The sequence below is a fragment of the Balaenoptera borealis genome, assembly GCF_965194805.1.
Source record: "Balaenoptera borealis genome assembly, chromosome: 11".
Taxonomy (NCBI): Eukaryota; Metazoa; Chordata; class Mammalia; order Artiodactyla; family Balaenopteridae; genus Balaenoptera; species Balaenoptera borealis.
In genome coordinates, this window is record NC_138868.1 from 107141536 (window position 1) to 107160116 (window position 18581).

The following is an 18581-nucleotide window of genomic DNA, read 5'->3' on the forward strand; positions in this document are numbered from 1 at the left end:
CGGGGCCCGCGGGGAAGGGAGCGCAGAGCCGCCGGGCCCCGCCCGCGGGGTGTCTCTCCGCCTTCCCCCTCGGATTCATTCAGAACTGACGGCGCCCCCATCACGTCGCACTGAACCCCCGCCCGGCCCCGGCCCCCTCCCCATCGCTTCGCCCGTGGTCCTTTACATCGGTTATTACACATCAGTACACGGAGATTCATTGTACTGGGGGCAGAAGGGGAGGAGAAGCAGGGGAGAGAAGAGGGCGGAGGGGAGGTAGGGAGGAGGGGACGGAGGGAGGGAGAGAGAGAGAGAGAGAGGGAGAGAGGGAGAGAGCGAGCGCCTCCTGCCACTGTCGCTGGAGAAAGGGAGTGACTAGTGGCTGGGACCGGAGGGGCTGGCGAGGGAAGGGAAAGAATGGCTTAGAAGCCTCTGCCCACCGGACCCCACGCAGGCAGAGGCTCCCGGCAGAGTCCGAGGCTGCCGTGATGGCTGGGGCTGGAGTATCCCCTCCCGGGCCCTGAAGGCTCCTGCACCGCCTCGGAGGGGCACCCCAGAAGTTAGCATCAGTGTGGCGTGGAAGCTCCCATCTCAACAAGTAAGTTGTCTTCCTTCCTCCTCCGCTTCTCCCCAGCTCACCGGTTCTGGAAGGCAGGACGGGCGCTCTCAGGGTGCCCACTGCCCGAGCAGCTGGCTTTTCCCCGGCACCTGACAGTTTGGGAGCCCTGGGGACAGGGATGGGCTTAGGATGGGTCCAAAGTTCAGCCAGGAAATCTGAGCTCCCCGCAGCCGGTGCGCTGCCCTGGGCTGGGAGCTTAGGCTTCAGAGGGCTGTGAATGTGGCTCTTCTGTTCTAGAGCTGGGATCCTGTGGCACCAAAACCCGCATCAGGCTGGGCGAGGCCGGGGCAGTGGGGAGGGGGAATCCCCTGGGCAGCCGCTCTGCCTTCAAGTGTGGGCATGGAGAGCCGGGGCGGGCGGCCAGCCCTTTTAGCCTTAAATCCTCAGCTTAGTCTTGCTTCCTTTTAAGTCCGGCCAAATTGGCAACATGGCCTTGCTGATTCTGCCTTCCTGCCGCCCCGTCACCTCCTGCGTGCCTCCGTATCTCTTTTTAAACATCTTTCAAACTGTTCGGAAAGGCCGGGGGGGGGGGGCAAAGCTCCAAGGGCAGGGTTAGGGACTAGGGAATGGCACCGTTATTCCCGTGCTCCCCAAACCCTCGCATCTCCCTGGAGAGCTGTGGTGCCTGCCCTCAGCCAGGTCTCTCCTCCTCCCCGGACTGCGGGACAGCCTGTGCGCTGCCGGCTCCTTGGACCAGCTCTGGCCCCGAAGCTCCAGGGTTTGTGCCAAGCATCGGGTCGGACAAGGCCAGCTCAGCACCTGCTCTGAGAGTCCTTTCAAACACCAGCAGACCCACAGGCACATGAGTGGTTGTTTTGGGTCAAACCATGCCCAGCACTTTGCTGTCTTCTGAGCCTTTTAATGGAGCAGATATCACCATCCTCGTTCTACAGGGGAGAAAGTGCAGCTGAGCAAGGCGACGTCACTTGCTGGAGGTCCACAGACTTCAAGTGACATTCTCACCTGGGCCTGACTCCAAACCGTACCTCTTTTTCATCACTAAGCTATGCATCGTAGGGCTTTCTGCTTCCCAAAGTACTTCTCCATGTGGGAGGGAGGCAGTGAAAAGAAGCTAATATTTATGAACCAAATACTGAGCTGGACACGCTCATGTGCGGTAATCTGGACTCCAGTCCTGTGACGTGGAGCTCATCCCACCCACGTTATAGATGAGGCTGAAGTTTGGAGAGCTCTGAGCGCTAGTAAGCAGCCATTAACTTCTAAATGCTTGTCCTCTGGCTTCAAATCCGGATTGTTTCCACTGTCAAACAGCAAGCCTGAAAGGTGTTCTGGCCTTCCCATATCTATACCTTTCCTTAAAACCCAGGTGTAAATCCCATCAGCTGGCTGACAGACGCCCTCGGGCTTCCTAAAATCTGGTGGGAGAATCTAGCAGAGCCATTGGTGTGGGCGTTAGAGAGAAGGGCCCTTGGCTGGGCTCCCACATGAGAAGCCTGGTCGGCTGTGATTTTCAGCTATTGATCCTGCCTGCGATGCCCTCACTCCAGGTAGAGGAAGGCAGGGCCCTCAGAGGAAGTGCTGGGGAGCAGGGCGGGGGTGCTTTTTGGCACTGATATCAGGGAATCGTCACTTATGAACGCTTCCTGTGTGACCTAAGGCATTTTACGTACGTAATGAGGTTGTGTTTTTCTTTTCCCATCCAGTGCTTTTCCCACTATTCCTCCCAGCCTCCCCTGACCTCACCTCATCCCGCCCCCCTACACCATCCTGTACCCACACAATCTGAAACTAAGTTCACAGAGTAGAGATTTGGAACCTAAGGCTAGAAAAAGACAAGCATTCTTTTACCTTGGAAGGAATATTTTGGGGCATTTATCGAGTGTTTACTACTTCTCAGGCTCCGTTCATTCACCACAAGATTGATAATAAATTGTTAAAACAGCATCAATTATTAGAACAGCACCAGGGCCATCGCTGAAAGAGGAAACATCCCATAGAGAAACGGTCTGTGCTTTCCACGAAAGCACAGGGCTCCCAGTTTCCCCAAACCATATTCTAGACTCCCTGTCTAGCTCTCCAACAGGAAGGGCATCACTCAGACACAGACTCTCCCGCAGCCTTCCTTGTTTAAGTAGCCCGCCGACAGTAAGCAGAGATGGGTGAACTCCATGCAGCCAGCAGCGCGGCAGGAGGCAGAGGCGAGGGTGAAATGGGAGGGGAGAGAAGGGCCCGCACTGCCCAGGGTCAGATCCCAGTGGGACTCCCCGACTTGGGTTCCCCGGAGTCTTCGGGCACATCCTGAGCCGGGCAGAGCTCTTCCCTCTATCTGTGGGTCCAGCAGAATCAGTGTGGCCCTGTCACCAGCATTCTTCCCACCCCACAGGCTGCGTAGCAAGATGCCCCTGGGGCTCTCTGCCGGCACCCTCCGGGGTTTCCCATCCAGGAGACCGTAGAGGTGCCCCAGTGGCCCGTGAGGGTGCTGACCAGGAGCACGAGGTGACAGCAGGGGTGCCACCCTCCCTCCTGTTTGCTCCAAATACGGCCAAGCTCTCGTTGCGTCCTGTGGTCAAAGCCACCAGCAGTGTCCTGTGCGTTCACGTACTCGAAAACTGCGTCTATGTCTGTTTTTTGTTTTTAAATCAATTCAGCAACCATCGATTTGATCTCCGAGCATGTGCCAGGAATAATTAATTTTTGAAAACCTTGGAACGTGATCATTCGGGCAGGGAGGGTTATGCTTTCCACTTAGGAGAACGTTAGCAGAAGTTTGCATTTTCTGAGCAATCCTGGTTGAATATTTAGGCTGCAGATGGGAGGATGATGGAGAGAAGGGTGTGGCCCAGGAATCCATTAGGTGGTTGGAAGGAACCATTTATAGATTAAATTTCCACCGTGTCTGAGCTACAGACTGGCCATTGGGAGCCGGACCTCATCATCAGTTGTCTGTAAGACCGTTGTCAGCCATGGAGGAATTGCTCTGTTTTTCCTAAAGACAAGATAAGAAGGATGGGAGAGCCAACACAAAGGACTGAAGGGAGACATTTGAAAAAAACAACAACACCTGAATGTATTTCTCTAAGAGACCTGTGGAGTGGCTTTCTCTGGAATAATTTTAAACCAGAGGGGACAGCTTCCCCTTCCGGAGCCCTGGCTGCCGAGGGACCGAGTGGTGGCCTCTGCCAGTGCAGCCCAGCTTATCTAGCGCCTCCTACCTTGACATTCTGATAAGTGAGCTATTCTAGTCCCCAGAGCCCAGGACGGCAGCTACACTGGCCAACGGCCCTGTTGAGCTAAATGTCAGAGCCAAACCTTTAACACATGACCCTGGAGATCCTGGCTTGTGCATCCATGTTAAGTTCCATCATCATTCCAGACCAGAGCAGGCTGAGGGGCAGAGGTCAGGGATATCTGACCAGTTTGGCAGGTGGCAACGGCACTTCCTGGTCACCAAGGGTCAACCCGTATGGTGGCCAGAGAAGCTGGTGGGGACACTGAAAAGGGAAGTGGAGGGGGGGGTCAGAGATCGATGGTGACAAGGACAAGCTTTTAGGTTCTCACTCTCATCTCCTGAGACTTGGTTGTTTGGGGCTGTGTGTGCCACCTGCCACTATGTCCTCTCTTACATTTCAGGCTCCCAGCGTTTAAAGTCAGGTAGGTCCTAGAGCCATCATCCTGTGTTATTTCTTGCTGCTCATAAAGGAGAAGAGGAGAAAAGGCAAGAGTGGAAACGTGTCATCCAGGGCTGAACCTGTGCCCCACGTCTTGCACTTGGAGTCTGCTCCCCTCCCCCAAGATTGGGCTGTTGAGCATTAATCCCCAGAGCCTGGCTGGGGGGTCACAAGAGCAGCAGGGACGAGGGGCCACCCCTGCCCCAGGAAGCTGCTGTCCAGCTGGGGTAACAGGTCCACGGGGGCCCAGGTCCAAGGCACCTCACAAGCAAGGCTGTGACAGCCAGCGCTCCTGGGCTATCGCAGACGACCCCACTGGAGATCAGGGAACACAGTCCCGAGTAGGTTGCCTCAGTCACTTTGGAAAGTGCCCTTTATTGGATGAACTTAAAAAGTCGCTCGCATATTCCTTCAAAAATGTGTATGGAGCTCCTACCACAGGCCAGACCTTGTGTAGGAACTTGTGATACAGGTTGGGTCATTTACACACCCTGTCTGTCCTGCCTGGAGCCTCTCCCAGGACTGACTAGGGGGAAGGCAGCCGTGCCACAGCGTCGGGGGGCGGGGAGCCTCGCCAGAGAGATGTGGGGGCCAAGGAGGTCCCACTGGACCGCAGAAGGCTTTCCAAGGGGCTTGAAGAACCACATGGTCTTGATCACTCTGCCTGTATAGTAAGTTGTGAAACTGAGTAAACTGGCTTCTTCCATCTTACTCTTTTGCAAAATTGTTTTCCCTAGTCTAGTTCCTTTGCCTTTCCATATAAATTTCAGAATAATCTTCCCTGTATCTACAAAAAAATCTTGTGGGAGGTTGATAAGAATGGCATTAAATCTATACATCAGCCTGGGGAGAGCTGACATCTTTTCTGTGTTGAGCCTTCCCATTCATGAACAGAGTATGTGTCTCCATTTTCTAGATGTTCTCTGGTTTCTTTCATTGGCATTTTGTACTTAACATGGTTCCTTTTGATCTGCCAGGAACTGTGTGACCTTGGGCGAATCACTTAGTTCCTCAGACCTTCATTTTACTTTCTGTAAAATGGGTATAATGGCATAGCAAAGGGCAAGTAAGATAAGCTTATTTCCCCTTGACTGATTCTCTTCTCTGTTCTTTCTTTTCTTTCTCCCAACTCACGTTCTGATGCCCTCACTCACTTCTCATCACTGTGTCGTTTCTTTTCATCTTGTGCTGCCTTAAGCGTCTTTCATGCTCAGCCCTTTACTCAGTCCTCTTTGCTTCCTGTTTCTCTTATATTCTCACTGCTTCTCCTGGTCACTCAGCCTCCCGTGATGTTCGTCTTCTTCCTCTTTACTGCATCACGTGGAGGCTCCCTTTTCCTCCTTTTCCGTAGATGTAGCGTGTGATGCTAGGGCCAGTCAGCCTGGGTTCAAGTCCAGACCCACGACACTAGCTTTGGGGCAGTTTACTCACTCTCTTTCTTCATCTATAAACAGGGAAAACAGTACCTATGTCACATCTTTTCTGAAATGATTAAATGAGTCAAGACATATAAATCATTTAAAATACAATCTGGGATAATATTATTACTGTCACGCTCTGAGTCTCTGGTCCTTTCCCACTGGTTCTCTTACCTTCTTGTCACCATGCCATCTTTTCACTTGTATGTAAGTCTGTTTGTATTCACATGATCTTGCTTTCTTGCTACCATCTCTCTGCGCTACCGTATCTCATATTCTTTGATCGTCATTGATAAATTGGTACCAGCCCAGGAAATCTGTCCCTGGGGCTGTTGAGAGGAAACAAGTGGTTTTTCATTTTGATTTAATTATTAATCTGCTTTATTATTTAATGCAGGATACATACTCACAGTGGAGGGTTACAGTGAAGAGAATGTATTATAACGATTCTGCTCACTTTCAGAGAGCTAGCCGGCTTCAAAGGGAAAAGTACTGGCTGGACAGACACGAATGGGGTGAAAATGTAAAATGAATTAATTTGATTTTCATGCCCTTTTATTCGTGATTTTTTATACATCTCGTGCAGGGGGTTGGGAGGGTGAATCTGGACTGCGGCCAGTAAACCATGGCTGAGTATTAAGACGAATAGACGTAAGGACCCATGAGGGCCCGCAGCAGCCTGCCAAGGAGGGCAACAAATGTTCCATCTTAAGCAAATGGGAGCCAAACGAGTTGGGAACTTGAGTTGGGAAGTTGAGTCACAACTGCAGTTCCATAGATGCATTGCCCAACAATGAGGTGCTTACAAAACGTTAAATTGCTTGACAGGTACATGTGATTAAGCCTTTCAAATCCGTAGTCCATACCTCAAATTAAGCCTGATTTTCGCCCTTTTAAAAAGTAGTGAATAGGGACTTCCCTGGTGGCACAGTGGATAAGAATCCACCTGCCAATGCAGGGGACACGGGTTCGAGCCCTGGTCAGGGAAGATCCCACATGCCGCGGAGCAACTAAGCCCGTGCGCCACAACTACTGAGCCTGTGCTCTAGAGCCCACGAGCCACAACTACTGAGCCTGCGTGACACAGCTACTGAAGCCCGCACACCTAGAGCCCGAGCTCCGCAACAAGAGAAGCCACCGCAATGAGAAGCCCGCGCACCGCGAGGAAGAGTAGCCCCTGCTAGCCACAACTAGAAAAACCCTGCACGAGGCAATGAAGACCCAAAGCAGCCAAAAATAAATAAATAAATTTATTTTTAAAAAATTAGTGAACATATTTGGACTCACTCAGATATACTCAACTAGATCTTTTACATACTATCAAAATGATCTTTTTGTCTGTGTTTCCTCCAAAGAATTGAACTCCACAAGCAAATGCCAGATCTGTCTGCTCTCATTTCAGACGAGAACTCTGTCTTCCTTTAAAAACCCTTCAGTGAAACACCATTTAATCCTTCTCTCTTTGCTTTTTATCTGTATCGCAAACGCCCCATGTTTTTGTGTCTTTAATGACAAAGTAAACGTAGGATTAGTCCACAGCACTTCAAATAAGGCTCATGTTCCTCTCCAGATACCAAAAAATAATGCAGAAGCTTTTATTCCTTCCTTGGAATCGTGGTGGAGACCCGTGTCCGAGGATGCAGTCTGAATGAGTGGCCTGGTCTGGGCTGCCCGAGGTTCTGAGGGCCCAGGTTCACCCTTTTGGCACTGACCAGCCCCTTCTCTGTGCGGCCAGGGGTCAAGGCCACCTGCTAGACCTATTGTTAAATCTTCCGGCATTTTTATTACCCAAAACCTCATAGTCTGTGTTTCCATGTCAAGTGTCATCGTCGTGGGAGTGATTTAGCCAGCATGTGTGTGTCCTTGGACAGCTAGCCAACTACAAAGTGGGACTAAAATCATAGGATTCTCATGAGCCCAAGAGTTATGAATGGGCCCCACGGAGATGGCAATTACCATTATTATTCCATAATAATTCCATAGAGTAATAACACTGCTATTATTTCATACCTCATACCTGCCCTTACCCAGTAACAATTCGGATTAGGGGGCCGAGTGCCTTATACTGGTATTTGGTGGAGTAAAATTTTCCTGATAAAATAGCAGGTATTTCATTGACACTACGATTCCTGTGGATATTTCCATTTCTTATACAGGAAAGAGACCAGGGATCTATGGAATGATGTGTAGTTCAGGGCAAGGTATGTGGCCAGGAGAGTTGGGATTATAATTCAGGATCAAGATTGCACTCTGTCTAGTGCTCCGGACTTGGATGGATGTCGAGTGGGAGAATGGGAGAGCGTGGACCCTGTGGTCAGCCCGGTGTCAGTTCAAGCGGGTCCTGCGGCTTCCCAGTCACGTGACCTTCCCTGAGTCTCAGTCTCCTTATCTGTATAATGGACGCATTGCGCTTTCTCCACAGTGTTGTGGAGCTGATTAGGTGAGTGAATACATATAAGGTTAATATACATCTGGTTCAGAGAAAAAAACCACGCACACACACACACACATTTCACTTCCAGGGCTATTTGAATAAAAATAAGTCAGCATAACCCACTGCAGGAAGTAAATTGAACACATATTTAAAACAAAAACAAAATGAGTGCAGAGGGCATGGGGGAATCAGCACACATGGGATAGACGCTCCCTAAAGAGCTGGCTCTGGTCAGGGCATGTCTGAGGCAAACCTAGGGACAGGTGACTTAGCTAGGAGTGACCCCGGCCCTGCAGCCACACCCCTACCTTGACTTTGCTCAACAGTCCCACCCATGCTGAGGGACCAGATTCAAGGGCTCCCCTGGGAGGGACAGAGGCAGCCCCAGGAAGGAGACCCGGGAGGCCTGAGCAGGAGGGGCCGGGCAGTCTGTGACAGCTCCCCAGGGACGGTCATTCTGAGCAGTCGCAGGCAGCACAGGACGCCCATGCCCTGAGCCTCCCCCACCTTACACAGCGGCCCCCCTGCCGCAGCCTCAGCAGCTCAGCAGTCAGGATGGTGGCGTGCAGGGACATCGCGGTGACCGGGGGTCCCACCCGGCAAGGCCTGTTCCTCCATCCACGTGGTCCCGGCTCCACGTTCCGCTGAAAGCCCCCCGCCCTTCTCCTGGTACATGCCCCCCTCATGCAGTCACGGGACTGTTTTATTTAATTTTTATTGAAGTATAATTGATTTACAATGTTGTGTTAGTTTCAGGTGTACAGCACAGTGATTCAGTTATACGTATACATATATCCATTCTTTTTTTACATTCTTTTCCCACATAGGTTATTACAGAGCATTGAGTAGAGTTCCCTGTGCTACTACAGTAGGTCCTTATTGGTTATCTATTTTATATATAGAAGCGTGTATATGTTAATCCCAATCTCCTAATTTATCTCTCCCCACCTTTCCCTTTTAGTAACCATAAGTTTGTTTTCTACATCTGTGACTCTATTTCTGTTCTGTAAATAAGTTCATTTGTACCATTTTTTTAGATTCCACATATAAGCGATATCATATGATATCTGTTTTCCTTGTCACGGGACAGTTTTGCATCTGAGAGAGAGGGGTGCCAACGTTCAGTGTGCTGTAGCAGACCTCGGCAGAATCCTCTTTCTTGGGCGTTGGTCCAGGAGCAGGGCTACAAGGAGCACACGCGTCCTGAGCCCTTGTGAGCCTGCGACAGCGAAGAGCCTCCTGGGCACAAGCCAGCGCCTGGGGTCCGCCCCGCTCCTCCCGCTGCGCTCTACAGCCCTCTTGGCTCAGGATCCCCTAATGACGGATGCTCAGCTTCCATTACGTCCCAGCCAGAGACAACTCCTGACCTGATCCACCTCCTGGCCCCACAGCCCACCACCCCGCCCCGGAGAGGGCGCTCCCTCCACCTTCTCAAAGCATTTCTAGTCAGAATCTCTTCCCACGGGGAACCACTTCTGCCATCAGTGAAGTGGAGAGCGTAATGCTTCCCGGAGACCCTGCTTCCTGCAGCATAACTGCAAGGGGTGTGATTGGGAGGAGAAGGCAGGTAGGTAGAGGGTGCACGGTGAGAAGAGGGGGCCACGGCAGCCCTCTGCACGACGGAGGGGTCTGGGGAGGGGGGACAAGGCTATGGGCGGTGAGACGGGGCTGGTTGGGACCACGGTGGGAACCGAGCAGCAGCCCATTCTCTGTCTCTTTGCTATCGTGTGAGTCCTACGTTGGCCTCCTGGCTTCCTTTGTACTGAGGATTGACAGGCGGTGTACATGGCAGACTCATTAGTGCAAACAGGAGGCTCTGAGGAGAATTTATTGGCATGACCACAACCCTAACACCACGCTCAGCGTAACTCAAAGTCCCAGCCAACATGTCCACGTGGGCAAGGAGCCTCTCTCTGCCTCGGGAGCCCAGGAGTATAAATTGGCAGCTGACAGACTGAATCTGACTCACAGATAGATGTTTTTTTGGCTCGCTCGGTGTTTCAGAAATCGTTGAATTAGTTGTCAACATTGAAAAAACAAAATTTCCTGTTTAAATGTCTTCATTTCTAGTTTTTCTAGAAAAAGAAAGTGGAAGATGTTGCAGCACCAGCTCCACATTCTTGCATGACAGTAATTAGCTGCAGCTGAGTAGTGCTGCCCCCTGTGGCACCACACATGTACTTTGCTCACCTCAGTCCCCACCACTCCCTATAGTGTCCCCAAGACCCAGAGCAAGTCTTGATTGCATTTACCATGGGTTTGCATAATTGCTTTTCCTAGAATAGGAATTATATCTTTTAAAATCTTTTTCTCTATCAAAAATGTGGAAAAGAAGGTCTGAGGAGTCTCATATTTGAATAAAAATAAGAGAAAGCACATTGTCTGTTCAGTACGCACGTGAGGTGTGTCTGTGTTCAGAGAAGCAGCAGCTCCGTTCGCTGGCCTCACTCATCTGCCTTTGGAGGCGGCCGAGTTGGGTACCAGCCTCCTGGGTTCTGGTCACTACAGCGTGCTCATCCCATTCAGGAGGGACAGGTATTGGCTCCACTCCTGGCAGAGGCAGACACCCCTGACATGAAGGGAAGCCCAGCCAGAGTCATTCACAGTGAGATCAGTGGCCACCGGCTAGCGGTCTCTGCCCTGGGAGAGCCCAGCACATCCACACAGAGATGCTCCTGGGAGTGAAAGGGGCGCTTGGTGATTTACACCAAGACACCAGGTGTTGGCTGGGATATGCGGACACCCTGTCTCCTTGGAGCAACTGGGGACCTGTGTGAGCAAATACTGCGGTGGTGAGAAAAAGTCCAGGAGCAGATGTAAGCACGGGGAGCTTTCAGCTCAGGCGAAAAGCAGGAGGGTGGATGGAGGAGAGGGGGGACGGCCCCAGCTCTATTCTGCAGCCCAGGCAGAACGGACAGCACGGCAGTAAATCATGAATTGGTTTCCAAGCACAGATCGGAATGTGTCGTCCGCCGCCTCCTGGACCAGGTGTTTTAGAGCTGCATTTAGAGGTTTGGAGTCAAACATGTCTAGTCCTGCCTCTTAATAACTGAGTGGGCTTAAGCACGTTACTAAATCACTCTGCTTTTGTGATCTGTAAATGAAACTGCTAAGATGTTTGAGCACTAAATGAGACAATGCATAAGAAGCACCCAGCACAGCGGTGGCATGGAGTGGGCGTTAAGTGCCTGAGCTGTTATGAGGCTCCCGTGTCTCGTGTCACGAGAGCTCACCTCACCCCGCCCGCTGGGCACCCTCTTCACCAAGTCTTTCCTTACTCTTCCTCACCCACTCAGGCCAGGCTGAATCAAGAACTGTGCCTTGGTCCCTCTGTCACTCTCTAGTGCACCGTCTGCCTGTGTGTCCCCACCATTCCGTGAGCTCCTTGAGGGCAGAAAATAGAGCAGGGGTCCTCCGTCTCCACTGCCATGAGAGTGGCCAGGGTCGGGCTTCTGGGCTGTGGGACCTGGGCCTCAGCATGGCGTCCAGCCCCCCAGCTGGTCACAGTGGGCACCCACAATGGGTGCCTGAGGACCAGAGCATCGAGGTCCCTGGGAGCTCCTTGAGAAAACGCAGATCTTGGGAACCCCAGAGCTACTGCATCAGAATCTGCATTTTAACAAGACCCCTGGCAATGTGAATGGAAAGAGCAGGAAAGGGCTGAACTGCTGCGCCACCTCCTTCTACACCCCCCAGGGCGATCATGCACGTTTGCAGGGGACGTTCAGTGGGGGTCACCGACTCACTGAATGAAGGAATGAATGAATGAATGAATGAATCTTGTGTGCCACGGTCTCCAATGGGCTTTCACACGTGTGGTGTCACCCAGATACTTTTTGAGCTTGGGTTCAAGAAGGAAAACCACAAAACATCCAGGAAATAGAGAATAGACTCCCACCTAAGTTGATAGCTGCAAATAGCTGCAAAATGATGAGGCTTTTAAACAAAATATCTGCTGGGTTTTTAAAGATGTATTACTTCTGACTAGTTGCCATTAAACCTCAGAATGCACTACAGAGAGTTCTGGTTTTGTTTTCAAGGTTAGTAACCGTGAAAGCTGGGAAACCAGGGCTGGGCCCTAGGAGGAGCCAGCCCGTCGTGCGGTTTGGGCCCAGGCTCTAGGAGGCTGGAGTTGCTGGCCGATTTCTCCTGGTTGAAGAGGGGCTTGCTCGGCCATCAGTTTCCGGGCCAGTCCCACCCATTCTGAGCCAGCCCCTGGGTCTCCCGTGTCCATGGGCCCTGGCCTCTCTCTCTGCTGTTTCTACACCAGGCTCCACGTGGGCAGCCTGTGGGCTGAGGCCAGGTGCCTGCTGCTTCTTCCCGGGCCTCTGAACTGTCCGGGGCCCAGAAGACAGGAAGGAGGCAGGAGCAGCCCTTTCCAAGCCCAGTGGGGGTATTTGGCCCGAGACAGGTGGCTGGGAGAAGAGGGGTCATGGTCACGGAAAGCCAGGCTGGTGACCCCGATTACATGCTCAGGCCACTGCGCTCAGGGGTCCCCTGTCCCCCCAGCCCTGGTGGCTCCCCTCCTCCTCTTCCCACGCTCCTGTGTGGAGAAGGCAGGTCACATGCAAGAGAAACGCCCTGATCTGAGCACCAGAACCGTCTCTGCCTCGGTGTGAAAAGAACCGAAAGTGAAGGTTCTTAGAAAGTTCTTCAGGCACGGCTTCTGGGGAAAGAGAGAGGGGTTCCCCACCAGGACCCCACAGAGACCAGAGCCATCTAAGACCTCTTCCTCTCCAAGCCGCAGGCGCCAATCTGGTGCAGCCACCGTGGAATCTAGACACTGCGTTGGGTCTTAGCTCCCAGCAGATGCTGTGTGACTCTGGGTGTGTTATTTAAGCTCCCTCTTAGCTCCCGCCTTTGTAAGATGAAGACGATGCCCTCCTCGCAGGAGTGAATGGAATGAAGCCACATGGCAGCGCGATGCTGGCGCTGCAGGCACAGGGCCCTGGTGGTCCTCCTTCCTCGTCCTTGATGCTTGAAGCTCTCCTGCCCCCATCCAACTCCCACCCCCACCCCTAGACAGAGGATAACAGAGCTACCACTTAGGAGAGCTCCCATCAGCCACACACCGTGCACACGCCTTTCGTTTCATCGTCACAGCAACCCTCTTTGCGGCACTATTATTGTCCGCATTTTACAGATAAGGTAACTGAGGCTTACAGAGAAGTCACTTCCCCGGAAGTCCCTCAGCTCAAGGTAAAGTAGGAAGCTGGGCAATCTGGTGCCTAACTCGTCATTACCTGGTTTCCTCTTCTGTCGTGTTTTAGTTGTTTATTTCTGCCGTCACATCTGAGCACAGACGTACTGGTTTAAAACGCCATTGGTCGGCTCACGGTTCTGAAGGTCAGAAGTCCAGACGCCACATGGTCACGTTCTCCACTCAAAGTCTCACGAGGCCAAAACCCAGGTGTCAGCAGCTGCACGGCGTCTGGCGCTCAGGCCCTCCTCCGGCTCCTGTGGTAGTGGCAGAATCTCATTCTCTGTGGCTGTAGGACTGAGGTCCTCATTCCCCTGCTGGCTGTCAGTGAGTGGCTGCTCTCGGCTCCTGAGGGCCACCCACATTCCTCACCACGATGCCCCTCTGTCTTGAAAGCCAGCAAAGGAAACACCTGTCTCGTCAAATTCCTCTCGTGCCTCCAGTATCCTGCTTTAGGAAAAGCCCAGTCCTTTTAAGGGCTTCTCTGACTAGGTCTGGCTCACCCCCAAACGATCTGCCTCGCTTAGAGTCAACTGGGCCAGCACAAAACCCAGGCACAGGAGTGAGAACCCCATCCCCACGTCCGGGGGTGTACAGGGAGTGTATGGGGGCAGGAATCATGGGGGCCTCTCAGAATTCTTCCTACTCTCAGGACTTCCCTGGCGGACCAGTGGTTAAGAATTCGCCCTCCAGTGCAGGGGACACGGGTTCAATCCCTGGTCGGGGAACTAAGATCCCACCTGCCACTGGGCAACTAAGCCCACGCACTCTAGAGCCCACACACCGCAACTAGAGAGAAGCCCGAGCGCCACAACGAAGAGCCTGCATGCCGTAACTAAGACCCGATGCAGCCAAATAAATAAATAAATATTAAAAAAAAAAAATATGTAGGTAAGATTTAAAAAAAAAAAAAAAAAGAATTCTTCCTACTCTCATGTGCCCTCTCTGTTCCAAGTACATACTCTACTGGTAAGACCTTTTATACTTCCTGCTCACCTTGAGGGTCTTTGAGGGCATTGGAGCAACTTATTCATCAACCAGTTTGGAGTCTTTTCATATTTAACAAGCAGTACAGCCGTATAGACTCATATAGAACAGTAGACAAGTATCTCAGTCTGAGAAATGGGTATATTCCCTCCATTACTCTTCCTCCAATCTCACGCCAAATCCCAAATCTCAGGGAACTCAGACTTTGATCCAGTGTGTCTAAGAGAGAAAGGAAGAAATTGCTAAGGGCGCCTGCTATGCCCATTTCACAGTAGGGGAACTGAGTCTGAGACAAGATTCCCGGGCCAGTGCTGTCTTCAGGAAGACCTGCTGGCCCCCAAGTGCAGTTTCTATCAAGCTGCTGCGTCCATGACTTTCTAAAGCACCCCCATGACACAGAGTTTTCTTCACTGGGGACGTGAGAGGTGTTTTTGGAATTCTTAATGCAGAGGTGCATTTAAATGGATGTCAGATTCACTAATGCATTATCTAAAATACAACTGCCTTTGATTTTGCCTCTTTTGATTCTTTCTCCACTTGTGTTTTTATATCAAAGAGATTCAACCACTTTGCTGGACTTGAAGCTCTGCCTTTCCCAAGAGCTTTCATCGTGTCTCGGCACAGCTTTCCATTCAGGGACGCAGGAGAGAATGAAAGATGAAGAGCAGTGTTGGGCTTGATGAGATTGAATGGGATTTGCTCAAGTCAGGCCCTCTTCCTGGCTCTGCAGAGATCAGTGCCCACAAGCAGCTTGCCACGGCCAGGCCAACACTTTCTCCCTGCCTCTGTCTCCACAGACCCCTGGGTTCAAAGAGGCAATGCTAGAATACAAACTATACAAGGCCTGGGTCTGCATTCATCTTACTGCTTTATCACCAGCTCTTAGCACACGAGTTGAACTATTAATAGTTCATCAATTAGTGTTTGCTCAATGGATGCATAAATTAATAGAATGGATCTTGAAAATCTGATTAAAGAATCTTCATTGTCCATGAAAACCCTTTGACTTGTTGGGCCACAGCACTGGAGACCAAGATTTCTAGGGTGGGCAATTTGCTTACTCTTAGAAGGAATCCAGGTAGTCAAGGGACCCTGCCTGATACCTGCCTTGCAGATTGCACACTGGGGCTTTAAATACTTGACTTAGATGCTCCCGGCCTCTGTCTTCTTTAGAATGGGGTTATTGGGAAATTGCATTAAATTTCAATTCAAGGAGAGTTTGTAACTATTTACATTTATACTTATGTTTATTTTCATATATCCTTTCCCCCGTAATGGAGGACTGGAGGGGTGGAGAATAGTATCCGAGGTTTATAGCAGATCAGACTGAGGCAAAGAAAGTTAAGACTTTTACTTTGGATCACAGAGCAGATGTGTTGAAAGCTGAGCTAGAGTCCAGATCTCACCCTGCGATGAACGAGTAATAACTCCTGCAGAGGATTCGAGCTCACGTGGAGAACGGGTGCCAATATCAAATCAGAAGCCAACCTCTTTTCCTGTCTGCTGGAGACAAAACGTTTTCAGATGTGGGCTGAGGTGTCCCAGAAAGCCTTTTTCTGTTTCCATCACAGAACAAGGCCTTCTTCTGCAAGAACGTATGAAAGTATGCTTAAAAGTAAAGAAGGAAATAGTGCAGAAAATCAGCAGAAAGCTCCTTTCCTGAAAGAGCTGAGGGCAGCTGATGTGCTTTCCAGGCGCCCTGGCCGGTGACTCATTCTTGCCGGTGCTGAGCCTGCCCTGCCCAACGTCAGGGTCTTGAGAAGTCACGGGCAGCACTCCTAACGGACCCCCGTCTGGGTTCCAGCAGCTGGGGTCCCCAGGAGCACCCAGAGCCTCAAGATCAGCAGCATTTCTGGGCACTCTCTGGTCGAGTTTTCAGTCAATGGTCTCCTGGCTAAGGGGCAGAGCAAAATCGTGCTTGGGATTCTGCAAAGTAGCAGCAAGCATGCCCTCCTAGTTCCATTTATCTTTGTAACCACCATGCGTGGGGCAAGGAGCAGGTGGCCTGTGCAGAACGGGAAATGGCCAGTGGATGTCTGAGACAAACAGCACTTCCTATGACCCTTCACTATGATATTTTAAAGGTTACCCTGGAATTGCTGCAGCCACTCAGGCAGCAGAGGAAAGGTCTGCCTCTCTGTGATGGGTGAGATCTTCCTCACTCAGTCAATCAGGCGGTTGACTCGTGGTTTATAGAACATTCATCTAGGTTGTTCTATCAGGGACACAGTTTCCTGGGAAGGGGCGTAACTGTGAAGTCAAGAACTTGCTTATAGAGATGAAGAAGGGCTGAATGATAGTATCCCCAGGATCAGAAGCTCCTAGAACCTTCTAGAAGGAGCAGCTCACCAGTCTCAGCGTGCTCCTTGGAACCTCAAGGTCTGCAGGCCATTGGGTGTTGGGGGCTGTGAACCCCCGGGGCTGGAGCCAGACAGACCTAGATCCCAAACCTAAGTCAGCCACTTACCACCTGAGCTTCATTTTCCTTGTCTGAAAATGGAGTGATGATACAGTACTAGTGTAAGAGCTCTGTTGGGAGGATTAAATGAGCTCATGCGATATTAGCGTCTTAGCGAGGTGCCTGGCTCAGAACTGGGCAGACATTGAAGCTATTGCTGTTGCAGTCTCACGGTCCTGCCCAGCTTCATGTCTTGGGAGCATTTTAAATGACGGTGAGCAGAATATCAGAAAAACAGTAGACTGAGTACTACAGGATTCTGGGTGTTTCTTTAAAGTGCAGCATATACTCCAAAAATATTTTATAGCCCTTTTGAAAACCTTGGGGCATTAACAGCCTGCCCATCTCAGTTTCTTAGAGGGCAAGGAATTACTGTATCAGCATTTTTAATGGTGGGTCTACACAGCAATTTTTCATATTCGTAAGGGTTCAAACGGCCACAGACCTTCGGCTCAGACGGTAGGAGTGACCGCAAGGTGAATCAGACACATGTTGCCTTTTCCTTTCTGTCTGCTGCTAAGATCTCAGATAAAAAGAAAGAAGACAGGGAGGGATAAAGGAAACAGCATAGACTTTGGGCCTGACCAGCGAGAACCCAAATATCAGCTCTTCCACCTGGATGTCACTTATCCTCTTTGGGACTCATTTCTTATTTATTCATCCATTTATTCAATAGTAATTTTTGAGTACATAGTATGTGCCAGGCTATGCTCTGGGTACTTGGGATGTATCAGGGAACAAAACAGACCCCAAATTGAGCTGGGGGGTGGGGGGCTTATATTCTAAAGGAGGGAGAGAGACTGTTGGAAATAAGCCTGATGCCTGAGCAAACAGTGCAGTGTTTCTATAATGGAGATTACAAGCTCTCGCTCCCACGGGTTGTTGTGGAGATAACAAGTGACTGTCCATGTATCAGGCATGGAATACAGTAGCCATTTAATAAAGTGTTGCAATTACTATTTTTTAAATTGCTCCCAGATTTCTTTAAAGCCTTTAAACACTAAATGTGGAGTTTGCACCTGGAATGCGTTCGTTTATTCATTCAACAAACAACTATTGAGCTTCCATTATATGCTAGAACCTGTACTAGGCACCAGGGGTATAAGTGAATAATATAAGAAAACATGGTCCCTGCCCTGAGCATCTCCCAGCCTGCTGCTGGTCCACATCTATTGGTCCACTGTACACTAGAGGAGAGGTCTTTGAGGGCACAAAGGCAGAGTGACCTTGAAGTTCAGGGTTTCTGTGAATCAGAATGGTCCACCTCACTGATGATGATTTTTTTTTTTATTGACGTATAGTTGATTTACAATGTTGTGTTAATTTCTTCTGTACATCAAAGTGACTCAGTTATACATATATATATATATATATTCTTTTTCATGTTCTTTTCCATTATGGTTTATCACAGGATATTGAATATAGTTCCCTGTGCTATACAGTAGGGCCTTGTTGTTTATCCATTCTATATATGATAGTTTGCATCTACTAACCCCAAACTCCTAATCCTTCCCTCCCCCCACCCCTGCTCCCCGTTGGCAACCACAGGTCTGTTCTCTATATTTTGAGTCTGTTTTTGTTTGGTAGATATGTTCATTTGTATCATATTTTAGATTCCACATATAAGTGGTACCTTATGGTATTTGTCTTTCTTTTTCTGACTTACTCCCCTTAGTATGATAATCTCTAGGTCCAACCATGTTGCTGCAAATGACATTATTTCGTTCTTTTTGATGGCTGAGTAATATTCCATTGTATATATGTACCACATCTTCTTTATTCATTCATTTGTTGATGGACATTTAGGTTGCTTCCATGTCTTGGCTATTGTAAATAGTGCTGCTATGAACATAAGGG

General features: G+C 50.3%; 1 protein-coding gene across 1 annotated transcript in view; it reads left to right on the forward strand.

Annotated features, from left to right (window-relative positions):
• The first annotated feature begins 495 nt into the window (after positions 1-495).
• Positions 496-18581, forward strand: part of KCNJ5 (potassium inwardly rectifying channel subfamily J member 5) — a 28807-nt gene continuing 10721 nt past the window's right edge. The window contains exon 1 of the mRNA XM_082342998.1: positions 496-577. The gene's annotated coding sequence lies outside the window, so the exon portion shown is untranslated. The remainder of the gene's footprint in view (positions 578-18581) is intronic.